The following is a 13553-nucleotide window of genomic DNA, read 5'->3' as shown; positions in this document are numbered from 1 at the left end:
TTCCTTGTTGATAACCCACGTGGCTGCCTGTCTTGAGATTTATACCCTCACCAAGATAATACTATGATTTCATAAAAGGCGATATTTGCCTCTTTGTTTTGCCATTGACTGTCACTCACTCACATTGTCACTCATTCTTTACATTAATTGATTACATATTTATAAGCATGAATACAGTTGATCATATAGAGCAGTGGAGCTTTAAGCAAGTATCTAACATCATTGAGGTGCTTCTGCTGCTTGTGGCTTTGTAACAGCATAACAGGAAACAGTGCAAACTGCATTCGAAAGAGCAAATGGGGGGCATCTGGCAACAGGAATCATCAAGATAATGACAAATGCTGAAGAGAAAAGAAGATTCCCCCCCATACTTGGGGGGAAATGGCTGATGCAGAAAAACAAATTGAATTTGAAGGTGTTCTTATTCATTCTGAGATACAGGAGTTGGGTCTCCCTTTCCTAGTGTTTTAGACTTGAACAGCCCTTACCAGAATCCTAATTTCTCAGTAGTGTCTCTTTCTGTGAATCCAGTTCATCTTCAGAACTTGCCAGTTCTGGGCTTACTGTCCTCAGAAGAAAACTTTGACAACCTTTGATAAAATAGTGCTTCACAAAACAACACCATTGTCTCCTTATTGGCAGCTGTGGCCCTTGCACAGCATATGCTCAGAAATCTCCTCCAACAGCCCTTGGGCTTCCTTGTGGGGGGAGATTTTTGTCCTTTTATTTTTTTTTTCTCCTTTAGCCCAACTTTCTGTTTCCTTTATACTGAGGATTCTTTCACCCTTGGTAGATGTAATTGCTGGTTAAGCCCTCCCACTATACCAGTGGCAGCCACATCATGCAAATCTTCCCTACCCATTTCCTGTAATATGGAAAAAACAATACACTCTGCCTGTGCACTTTGAAGGCATTTTGGCAGGTATTAAATGAACTTCTTGGCTGGGTAGATTACGTCTTGCATTTGAGCTTGAATAGTTCTCAACTGGGAGCTGCAAGAGAAGTTGTCAGAAGCAGCACTAGGCATGAAAAGTAGTATTTGGACTGGTTGCAGTTACCTAACGGAAAGACCAGAGGAAATAATCTACTGTGTGTAATGATTTTGCCACATCCCAGGAAAAGATTAACAAGTAAAGAAGTATTTTTCAAGTGTCCAGAAATATTGGATCACCACACTCACCTCCACAGATCCAGCAACCACCCCAGGCACACCAAGAAATCTGTTATCTACAGCTAGGCAGTCAGATACTACAGAATGTGATCCAAAGAAAAAGTCCAGGATACACACCTAAACACACTTAAAACTGCCTTCGCTGAAAAAGGACACTCTATCAGAGAAGTAGATTGCATCATGGAATGTGGGCCACCCAAATACCCTGAGAGAATCTGCTTCAATACAGAAAAAAGAAAACAACCCACTGACCCCCTAGCTGTCACCTGTCAACCCACACTCGAAGCCATATGGGATGGTATCAAACAATTACCATCCATATTTGATGGAGACCACATCCTGAAAGAACCCCCTCTTTTGGTCTTCAAACCACCTCTCAACATCACAAAACTCCTCATCAGGAGTAAGCTCCCCACAGACCAGGACACACCAACTCAAAGCAGCACCAGACCCTGCCAGAACAACAGATGCAAACCTTGCAGACATATTTCAATACTAGGATGATCAATATCCCCCACAACACAACTTGCAAGATCGATGGATCCTACACATTCCTATCACATGTGGTGTTCCTCATCCAGTGCATCAAATGCCCCAACAACAAAAATTATATGAGTGAAACCAGACAATCCCTACACAATCAAATGAACTCTTTCTACTCCTTCACCCCCCCCCCCACAAGAGATCTTATCATGGTGAACATTTTTCACAATGTAATCACTCCATATCTGACCTCTGTCCTCATTTTCAAAGGAAACCTGCACAACACCTTCAAAAGATGAACCTGGGAACTTAAATTCATAACTCTGCTGGACATTTAAAAACTATGGGCTTAACAGAAACACTGGTTTTATGGCCCATTACAAAAGTCTGTAACCCATCCTGCTGCCTACTAACCTTCCTTTGTCCTATGATTGCAGAAGTAATTGCCCACTTGATTTTAAAAGTGGCCTCCTACTATGGCTTCCTGACCTGTAAACGCCTTATGCTTAACAATCTGTCCCACTTTGTATTTAGCTTAGGCTATGTCTACACTATAAAGTTAAGTCGACTTAAGTTATGTCGATATTCATCCACTGCTGTAATTGAAACACTTTTGCATGTCCACACAACACTCTTTGTGCTGGCGAAGTGTGTCCACAGTTGATGCTCTTGCATCGACAGAGAGCAGTGCACCATGGGTAGCTCTCCCACTGTGCAACTCACCACCATCTGCTGCTGGGTTTTCTGGGAAGGGATCACAGTGCCTCATGACCGTGTGCTTGAGTGTTTGATTGCTTGTTTGAACAGTGTGAACTGGGAGTGCTTTGTTCCAGCTGGGCCTGACTGTTATAAAAAGGCAGTCAGCTGCGAACCAGCTGAGCAGCGAACAGCAGAGAGGCAAACAGAAGGAGTTTGCCTGGGAGTTCACCTGGAGAGAGCCTACTGACCCCCCCCCCCCCCCAGGTTCCTCTGAGTAGCTTCTGCCACAAGTAAGGAAGCTCTTAGAAGGAAGAGACTATGGATGCGGAGCGATCCGCTGTTGTGACCTGCACAGGATGCGCCATGTTCGTCTTCCTTCCACAGGATAGAAGCGACTTTGTCTGTACAAAGTGCAAGCTGATCTCCGTTTTGGAAGAGAAGATTCAAGGTCTGGAGAAACGAATATCAACCCTGCGTTCCATAAAAGAAAATGAGGATTTCCTGGATAGACGTCAGGATTAGCTTCAGCGGGCACAATGTTCTGAAGATTCAGAGCAGGCTACGCAGCGGGGACACAAGGCTAGCGAGGATAATTGGCGGCATGTGACTTCCAGAAGAGGAAAGAGTACCAGAAACGTCGTTGTACCAGTAATACAGATGCAGGTAAGCAACCGTTTTCATGTTCTCTCCGCAGGTACTAGTGCAGAGGGTGGAGTGGATGATGCATCTGAAGGAACAGAGCAGAAGGAGACTCCACTGATTGGAAGGCATGAGATGCGCTGTCCTAGGGATGGGGGTTCCACGACCACCACTCCCAGGAGGAGGGTGGTGGTGGTCGGGGACTCTCCCCTCAGGGGGACTGAGTCATCTATCTGCTGCCCTGACCCAGAAAACCGAGAGGTGTGCTGCTTGCCAGGGGCTAGGATTCATGATGTGATGGAGAGACTGCCGAGACTCATCAAGCCCTTGGATTGCTACCCATTCCTGCTTCTCCACGTGGGCACCAATGATACTGCCAAGAATGACCTCGAGTGTATCACTGCAGACTACTTGGCTCTGGGAAGAAGGATAAAGGAGTTTGAGGCGCAAGTGGTGTTCTCATCTATCCTCCCCGTGGCAGGAAAAGGCCAGGGTAGAGACCGTCGAATCGTGGAAATCAACGAATGGCTACGCAGATGGTGTCGGAGAGAAGGGTTTGGATTCTTTGACCATGGGATGGTCTTCCAAGAAGAAGGATTGCTAGGCAGAGACGGGCTCCACCTCACAAAGAGAGGGAAGAGCATCTTTGCAAGCAGGCTGGCTAACCTAGTGAGGAGGGCTTTAAACTAGGTTCACCGGGGGAAGGAGACCAAAGCCCCGAGGTATGTGGGGAAATGGGATATCGGGAGAAAGCACAAGTAGGTGAGTGCAAGAGGGGAGGGCTCCAGCCCCATACTGGGACACCAGGATGATCAGTGAGTTATCTTACATGCCTATACACAAATGCAAGAAGCCTGGGGAACAAGCAGGGAGAACTAGAAGTCCTGGCACAGTCAAGGAATTATGATGTAATTGGAATAACAGAGACTTGATGGGATAACCTACATGATTGGAGTACTGTCATGGATGGATATAAACTGTTCAGGAAGGATAGGCAGGGCAGAAAAGGTGGGGGAGTTGTGTTGTATGTAAGAGAGCAGTATGACTGCTCAGAGCTCCAGTATGAAACTGCAGAAAAACCTGAGAGTCTCTGGATTAAATTTAGAAGTATGAACAACAAGGGTGATGTCGTGGTGGGAGTCTACTACAGACCACCAGACCAGGGGGATGAGGTGGATGGGGCTTTCTTCCAGCAACTAACAGAAGTTGCTAGATCACAGGCCCTGGTTCTCATGGGTGACTTTAATCACCCTGATATCTGCTGGGAGGGCAATACAGCAGTGCACAGACAATCCAAGAAGTTTCTGGAAAGTGTAGGGGACAATTTCCTGGTGCAAGTGCTGGAGGAACCAACTAGGGGAAAAGCTCTTCTTGACCTGTTGCTCACAAACAGGGAAGAAATAGTAGAGGAAGCAATAGTGGATGGGAACCTGGGAGTCAGTGACCATGAGATGGTCGAGTTCAGGATCCTGATACAAGGAAGAGAGGAGAGCAGTAGAACAGAGACCCTGGACTTCAGAAAAGCAGACTTCGACTCCCTCAGGGAACTGATGGGCAAGATCCCCTGGGAGAATAACATGATGGGGAAAGGAGTCGAGGAAAGCTGGCTGTATTTTAAAGAATCCTTATTGAGGTTGCAGGAACAAACCATCCCGATGTGTAGGAAGAAAAGTAAATATGGCAGGCGACCAGCTTGGCTTAACAGTGAAATCCTTGCTCATCTTAAACACAAAAAAACAGCTTACAAGAAGTGGAAGATTGGACAAATAACCAGGGAGGAGTATAAAAGTATTGCTCAGGCATGCAGGAGTGAAATTAGGAAGGCCAAATCACGCTCGGAGTTGCAGCTAGCCGGAGATGTTAGGAGTAACAAGAAGGGTTTCTTCAGGTATGTTAGCAACAAGAAGAAAGTCAAGGAAAGTGTGGGCCCCTTGCTGAAAGAGGGAGGGAACCTAGTGACAGAGGATGTGGAGAAAGCTAGTGTACTCAATGCTTTTTTTGCTTCTGTCTTCACAGACAAGGTCAGCTCTCAGACAGCTGCACTCTGCAGCACGGTATGGGGAGGAGGTGACCAGCTCTCTGTGGGGAAAGAAGTAGTTCGGGACTATTTAGAAAAGCTGGACGAGCACAAGTCCATGGGGCCGGATGCGCTGCTAAAGGAGTTGGCTGAGATTGCAGAGCCATTGGCCATTATCTTTGAAAAATTGTGGCGATCGGGGGGAGGTCCTGGATGACTGGAAAAAAGCTAATGTAGTGCCCATCTTTAAAAAAGGGAAGAAGGAAGATCCAGGGAACTACAGGCCAGTCAGTCTCACCTCAGTCCCTGGAAAAATCATGGAACAGGTCCTCAAGGAATCAATCTGAACCACTTAAAGGAGGGGAAAGTGATCAGGAACAGTCAGCATGGATTCACCAAGGGCAAGTCATGCCTGACTAACCTAATTGCCTTCTATGATGAGATAACCGGTTCTGTGGATGAGGGGAAAGCAGTGGATGGGCTATTTCTGGACTTTAGCAAAGCTTTTGATACAGTCTTCCACAGTATTCTTGCCAGCAAGTTAAAGAAATCTGGGCTGGATGAATGGACGGTAAGGTGGATAGAAAACTGGCTAGATGGTTGGGCTCAACGGGTAGTGATCAATGGTTCCATGTCTAGTTGGCAGCCGGTATCAAGTGGAGTGCCCCAAGGGTCGGTGCTGGGGCCGGTTTTGTTCAATATCTTCATTAACGATCTGGAGGATGGTGTGGACTGCACCCTTAGCAAGTTTGCAGATGACACTAAACTGGGAGGAGTGGTTGATACGCTGGAGGGTAGGGATAGGATACAGAGGGACCTAGACAAATTAGAGGATTGGGCCAAAAGAAATATGATGAGGTTCAGCAAGGACAAGTGCAGAGTCCTGCACTTAGGACAGAAGAATCCCGTGCACTGTTACAGACTAGGGACCGAATGGCTGGGCAGCAGTTCTGCAGAAAAGGACCTAGGGGTTACAGTGGACGAAAAGCTGAATATGAGTCAACAGTGTGCCCTTGTTGCCAAGAAGGCTAATGGCATTTTGGGTTGTATAAGTAGGGGCATTTCCAGCAGATCGAGGGATGTGATCATTCCCCTCTATTCAGCAGTGGTGAGGCCTCATTTGGAGTACTGTGTCCAGTTTTGGTCTACAAGAAGGATGTGGATAAATTGGAGAGAGTCCAGCGGAGGGCAACAAAAATGATTAGGGGGCTGGAGCACATGACTTATGAGGAGAGGCTGAGGGAACTGGGATTGTTTAGCCTGCAGAAGAGAAGAATGAGGGGGGATTTGATAGCTGCTTTCAACTACCTGAAAGGGGGTTCCAAAGAGGATGGATCTAGACTGTCCTCAGTGGTAGAAGATGACAGAACAAGGAGTAATGGTCTCAAGTTGCAGAGGGGGAGGTTTAGGTTGGACATTAGGAAAACCTTTTTCACTAGTAGGGTGGTGAAGAACTGGAATGGGTTACCTAGGGAGGTGGTTGAATCGCCTTCCTTAGAGGTTTTTAAGGTCAGGCTTGACAAAGCCCTGGCTGGGATGATTTAGTTGGGTTTGGTCCTGCTTTGAGCAGGGGATTGGACTAGATGACCTCCTGAGGTCCCTTCCAACCCTGAGATTCTATGGGGGCAGGCTCAGCATCCCATGATTCAATTTTCTCTGTCCCATTATTCCATGGGCTTCCAACTGTGTTTTTCACTGCTTTTCAAGAGCCCCTGTAAACTGCATGTCCACCATCTCTGCCTGAAAGTATAGATCCTGCCCTTCTCTTCAGTATTGTGATGAGCATTATGAACACAACGTTGGTGATCTGGCAGTACTTCATGAGCTGTGAATCTGATAATGAAACCATGGTGGCTACCCTGCTGTGTGCCATGGACAGAAACAATTCAAGATTGCTTTTGGCATTCACACAGCAGCTGCACATGGTGGTCTGTCGGATCTGGCCATGGGAAACAAGCACTGAGTGGTGGGATCACATTGTTATGTAGGTATGGGATGACGCGCAGTGACAGCAGAACTTTCAGATATGCAAAGCCACCTTCCTGGAATTGTGTGTGGCACTTGCCCCTGCCTTTCAGCGCAAGGACACCAAAACGAGTACTGCTCTAATAGTGGAGAAGCGAGTGGTGATTGCTGTGTGGAAGCTGGCAAGTCCAGATTGCTACCGGTCAGTCGCAAATCAGTTTGGCGTGGGGAAGTCCATCGTGGTGGTTGCAGTCATGCAAGTTTGCAGGACCATTAATTACCTCCTGCTATGAAGGACTGTGTCTTTGAGTAATGTGCATGAAATGGTGGATGGTTTTGTGACAATGGGATTCCCTACCTGTGAGAAGGTGATAGGTGGTGCACACATCTTTATTTTGGTTCCAGACCAACTTGTGACAGAGTAAATAAACAAAAAAGGCTATTTTTCTATGGTATTGCAAGCTCTGATGGATCACTGGGCTTGTTTTATCGATATCAGTGCAGGGTGGTCAGGGTAGGTGCATAATGTATGCATCTTCAGGAATACTGGCCTGTAGAGAAAGCGGCAAGAAGAAACTCTTTCCAGACCAGAAGATTCCAGTTGGGGATGTGGCAATGCCAATAGTGATCTTTGGAGTCCCAGCCTACTACCCCTTGCCCTCGTAGCTCATGAAGCCTTACACCAACAACCTTGGCTGCACAAAGAGTGCTTCAACAACAGGCTCATCAGGTGCAGAATGACTGTTGAATGTAGCTTTGGCTGCATAAAAGGTTGTTGGCGCTGCCTTTTTGGCAGGTTAAATCTCAACGTGGAAAATATTTCCATTGCCATAGCAGCTTGCTGTGCTCTGCATAACATTTGTGAAGCTAAGAGAGAGAAGATTCCGCAAGGATGGAGCATTGAGCTGGATCGGCTGGCTGCTGCTTTTGAGTAGCCAGATACCAGGGCTGTTAGAGTGGTTCAATGGCGAGCTGTTCGAATCACAGAGGCTTTAAAGGAGCATTTTTACAAATGAGCTCCAGTGATTTCGGTTTATGTAATGCATTTAACCAGGCATTGTTTTCTTCCACCATAATGTGAACCTTGTAATGATTGCTATGTGTGCCTAAATTTTACAGTGCAAATGTGCCCGTTACCACTGTGTATGCATTTCAGTGGCAGCCATTAGATGTAGGAGACAAATAAAGATTCCTTCTCTTTCTATAAATACTTTTATTCCACACTCATGAAAACATTTCTGTGTTCTGCAAGGATCATGAAAATCAAGAGCATATTTTCAAATTAGGCTCTCCTGGTTGGATTTATGTCCAGCTGTCATTGCGAAACATGGGGAGTGGACTGGAGTGCATGGGATACTACAACAACCTGGGAACATGTGAAGAATGTGGGGAGGGAGTATAGGAGGGGCATGGAAGGCGGCTCTGATTGGGCTGTAAGGGGAGGTGAGCATGGATGTTTCTGCCAGGAGTTCAGTCAGGACCTCAGCATATCGGTTTGGTACTGGAGCAGCTGTAGCATCTGCTCCTGTCTGTTTCCTCTTCTGGCTATCCATTCACAGTTTCTCATTGATAACGTCTTTGTATGGTCCATGTTCGCAATCCAAACCATCAGAGGATTGCAGCACCTCCCAGAACATGTCTCCCTTATTCCTCCTGTTTCATTCTCATCAGATGGAACTGCTAAGCCAGTGTGCAGGATGAGACTCTCAAGGGCACATCTGCAGTAGCTAAAGAAACAACAGACAGAGGCACTATTGTGAGTGCACTCGTAGCCTTGATCCAAACAAATTAGAAACACCACTTTCTCATGGCAGGAACATAGCACAGGGAGAGCCCCAGTCTTGGTGAGTTTGGCTTGGGGGGAAGGGGAAAGATGGGACAAAGGGGTGGGGTGGGGGAGTTCGGAGGAGTATCACTACAAGCGCCTAGGGGCCATTATTCTTGTTACTGGCACCATTTTCCACAGGCTGAGATGATAGCAGCTGATATTTCACTCTGAGGGTAACCAAGGATGCATGTGTGTAGCTGCAGATCAGGTCCGTATGCTGCTTGCCTATGTGCTGCTTTAGTGCATGCTGAAGTAATTAACAATTGGCAGGGCAAAATTCCTGGGGAAAGAAACAAGGCAGCCCTCTCAAGAAACCTTCAGCAGAAGATTGCAAAGTACCTCCAGGATAGTTTCCTAGAGAGCTTTATGGAGGATTCCCAGAACATCCTGGTATGCATAAACAAACTTTTCTGCAGGGCCCCCTCTGCCTAGCTGCCCAGGGGAATGAAAAGCAGATACAAACTGTGCCTGTGTCAGTTATTATAATCTCTCAGTGCTCTGCTTTTTTTAAATCAGGGTACAAATCTCATGTCTCCCTTCAGTATCAAAGCGCAATAGTACTTACTAGAGCTTCCCTCTCCTGCATCAGATGTGCCAGTGCCAGAGCCGGAGTGCTGGGACTGGCTAGACCCCTCTGGAGTTTAAAAAAAAAAAAAAAGGTTCTGGCTTGCCATGCCACTAGATGTCCCTGTTGTCTGTCCCCCATCCTCCTCCAACTCCACTTCCTTGTCCACTACATTGTCCTCAGGATTCACTCTGCTGGCCGCTGTCTCGAGTCCCCCTGAAGTATTCACTGGGCTCTTGGCAGTGGCGTTGGGGTAGCCGCTGAGGATGGTGTGCAGCTCCTTGTAGAAGCATCATGTCTTTTGGCAAACCACCAGACCGACGATTGGCATACCTTGCCTTCTGGTATGCCTGCCTCAGATCCTTGATCTTTGCACAGCACTGCTGTGTCCCTATCGTGCCCCTTCTCCATGCCACAAACAATCTGCTCATAGGTATCAGAGTTCATGCAGGTTGAACAGAGCTATAACTGCACAGCCTCCTCTCCCCTCAGACCCAACGGATCCACCAACTCCGGTGTACTCCAGGTAGGAGCATGTTTGCTGCTGGGAGCCAGCATGGTCAGCTTGGTAGATGCTATGTGAGCTGTGCATGCTAAGCAAACAGGAAGAAGAATTCCAAAAATTCCCAGGGCTTAAAATGGGGAGAGGCATATGCCTGTGTACCTGGGTGCAGGGCAATGGAGTTCAAACTGCTGACCAGAGCGGTCACGATAAGCATTATGGGACACCTTCTGGAGGCCACTTAGGGCGAAAACCAACACAGTGTCTACAGTAACACTTTGTTGCTTTAATTATGTCTCCCTAAACACTACACCTCTTCTTGAGATGGGTTTTTTATGTTGGCGTAGCAGGAGAGTTAAATCTTCAGGAGGAGTGTTGTAGTGTGTTCACCTCCACAGTTAGGTCGACATAAGCTGCCTTATGTTGACTTAACTGTGTAGTGTAAACATGGCCCTACTTCTGGTTGGGAAGTACTCTGTGAAGCGCAAAAGTTTGTTCCTTCCACCAACAGATGTTGGTCCAATAAAAGATATTACCTCACCCACCTTGTGAAATTCAAACAGCCAGAACAATTACATCATCTAAGTAACCCAAATAGCACTTGTCCAGTGGAGGATTTACACGTTTCCAAATCTAGATGACATTGCTCAAATGATTTTCCACCAAAAGCCTCTACTTTCATGAGTTTATAATTTTCCTAAAAACACACAACCGAATCAAACCATCATACACCTTCATGGGCTTATTGCTTGTAGTCATGTTTCAGCTCTGAGCTATGGGTTTCTTGTATATAATCATTTGTAGGGTTCCATGGTTGAAACTGATTGTAGTTTCCCTGAAGATTATGCTTATGTGGGAGTGTTCCAAAGATAATTGGATGGATCAGGATGGATGTTGAAGTTGTGGTGGAAATCTCAGAGGGAGTTTAGGTCATCTGCCCAGAGGATGAAAATATGAACAATGTTTCTCAGGTATATCATTGGATTTATAGTGCATTTTTCTGAAAATTGTTTCTTGATGTGGTGCCTGAAAAGGTTGGTTTATTGAGGGGCCATCTTAGTACCCAAATGGCTGTTCCCATGGTTTAGGCAAAGTTTTTGTTGTTAAATGTAAAGTTATTATGGGTAAGGGTGAAATAAATGAGTTTGGTCATGTGTTTGGGTAAATTTCTGAGTGTTGTCCATTGTCTTGTGGATATTTTGAGGCAAGCAGTGATATCATCGTGGTGAGGGATGTTGGGGGGCGGAGGGGGGGGGGGATCAGAATTGTTACCTTTTAAAAGATACCTGCATTTCCAGTACACCAGTCGGGAGCTAATCTTCCCTATATTTAGTGTTTAATGTTTGTAAATATGTAACTAGTTCTTTATTTTCTTGGTACTCATTTTAAATTATATTTTATCCAAAAGTGGTTTACCCCTCCAGTGTTCCATATTTAGGAGCGGGAGTCTTTCACTAACAGAATTGTCTTCAAGTGATTGTCCACATTGATTGCATTCTTGTGCATATACTGGAACTGGAGCTAAATCTCCAAGGTTTAAGATATGTCCCTCCTGTAATGCATCTATACTACTCAACAATGGGTACACTAATTGCCTTTTTCTTGTAGGCGAAGGTTATATCCTTGACCATTTCTACGTCCGCTGCTGTTTTTCCAAGCAGCCTCAGAAAGCTGCGAATGCTAGTTCAGTTATTTTTTCTGAAGTGCTCCATGAAGACCTCCCTGGGAACAGAGAAGGACACAGCTAAAGCTCAGTTCTCCCTTCAGTCCCTCTTGCCCCAGCAAGCCATGATTCCACCCCGAGCTCCAGTGCTGAGACATCTAAGGCTCCTCCATTGGTTGACTGCACTTATCGATTTATTCAAGAAGAGTTAGGAAGGAGCATTGCTCTGGAGTCGAGACGTAGATCTTCTGTGGGACCCTCAGACTGGAGACGTAAGAATTGACATTTAGGGTATGTCTACACTACGAGATTACTCCGATTTTACAGAATTCGATTTTTGGCAACAGATTGTATAAAGTTGAGTGCATGTGGCCACACTAAGCACATTCATTTGGGGGTGTGCGTCCATAGTACTGAGGCTAGCATCGAGTTTTGGAGTGTTGCACTGTGGGTAGCTATCGCATAGTTCCTGCAGTCTCTGCCACTCATTGGAATTCTGGGTTGAGATCCCAATGCGTGATGGGGCAAAAAACATTGTCGCGGGTAGTTCTGGGTACATGTTGTCAGGCCCCCCTCTCCCTCCCTCCCTCCATGAAAGCAATGGCAGACAACCATTTCATGCCTTTTTTTTCCTGGGTTACCTGTGCAGATGCCATACCGCGGCAAGCATGGAGCCCACACAGCTGACGGTAAATCTCCTGGGTGCTGGCAGACATGGGACTGCATTGCCACACAGCAGCAGCTCATTGCCTTTTGGTAGCAGATGGTGCATTAGGACTGAAAGCCATCATCATCATACAGAGATGGGAGTGACTCAGCCAGATCATTTCCCATATTCTGCCGAGCGCCCAGGAGATGTTGAGGGCTAGCAGTCATAATATAGCATCTTCTGGCGAGTAGCCAGGAGATGACGGCTTACAGTCTTAATGCAGCATCATCTGCTAAGCGCCTTGGAGATGACGATGGTTAGCAGTCACACTGCACTGTCTGCTGCTGAGAAGTATTTTAAGATGTAAAAGATAGATGGCGTGGATCAAAACAAGAAATAAACCAGATTTGTTTTGTATTCATTTGCTCCCCCGTCCCTCTGTGAAATCAACAGCCTGCTAAACCCAGGCTTTTGAGTTCAATCCTTGAGGGGGCCATTCTGTGTGACAGTTGTTTGTTTCTCCTTGATGCAAAGCCTTCACCTTTGTGGAATTTAATTCCCTGTAAATCATGTCGTCAGTTGCCCGTCCCGCCATTAGAACAATGGCAGACAATCGTGTGCCTTTTTTCAGTGCAGACACCATTCCACGGCAAATATGGAGCCTGCTGAGCTCAACGCAGCAGTCAAGAACATTGTAAACACCTCGCGCATTATCGTGCAGTTTATGCTGAACCAGACCCTGCAAAACCAGGCGAGGAGGAGGCGACAGCAGCACGGCGACGAGAGTGATGAGGACATGGACACCGAATTTTCTCAAACTGCGGGCCCCGGCGCTTCGGAGATCATGGTGTTAATGGGGCAGGTTCATGCCACGGAACGCCAATTCTGGGCCCGGGAAACAAGCAGAGAGTGGTGGAACTGCATAGTGTTGCACGTGTGGGATGAGTCGTAGTGGCTGCGAAACTTTCGCATGCGTAAGGGCACTTTCATGGAACTTTGTGACTTGCTTTCCCCTCTCCTGAAGTGCCAGAATACCAAGATGAGAGCAGCCCTCACAGTTGAAAAGTGAGTGGTGATAGCCCTGTGGAAGCTTGCAGTCCCAGACAGCTACCAATCAGTTGGGAATCAATTTGGAGTGGGCAAATCTACTTTGGGGGCTGCTGTGATGCAAGTAGCCAAAGCAATCGCTGAGCTGCTGCTACCAAAGGTAGTGACTCTGGGAAACGTGCAGGCCATAGTAGATGGCTTTGCTGCAAGGGGATTCCCTAACTGTGGTGGGGCGATAGATGGAACCCATATCCCTATCTTGGCACTGGAGCACCAGGGCAGCCAGTACATAAACCGCAAGGGGTACTTTTCAATGGTGCTGCAA

General features: G+C 46.7%; 1 protein-coding gene across 4 annotated transcripts in view; it reads left to right on the top strand.

Annotated features, from left to right (window-relative positions):
• LOC120373759 (activating transcription factor 7 interacting protein) overlaps positions 1–13553 on the top strand; it is a 180480-nt gene that overhangs the window by 29442 nt on the left and 137485 nt on the right. The window contains exon 1 of one of the 4 annotated variants that reach the window (XM_039492667.1): positions 11514–11823. The exons of the other annotated variants lie outside the window; for them this stretch is intronic. The gene's annotated coding sequence lies outside the window, so the exon portion shown is untranslated. Of the gene's footprint in view, positions 1–11513; positions 11824–13553 lie in introns of those variants that run through there. 4 annotated transcript variants of the gene reach the window in all.

Source organism: Mauremys reevesii, linkage group 1 (genome assembly GCF_016161935.1).
Source record: "Mauremys reevesii isolate NIE-2019 linkage group 1, ASM1616193v1, whole genome shotgun sequence".
NCBI classification, from domain to species: Eukaryota; Metazoa; Chordata; order Testudines; family Geoemydidae; genus Mauremys; species Mauremys reevesii.
The sequence above is the reverse complement of the archived record's forward strand: the minus strand, read 5'-3'. Positions and strand labels throughout refer to the sequence as shown.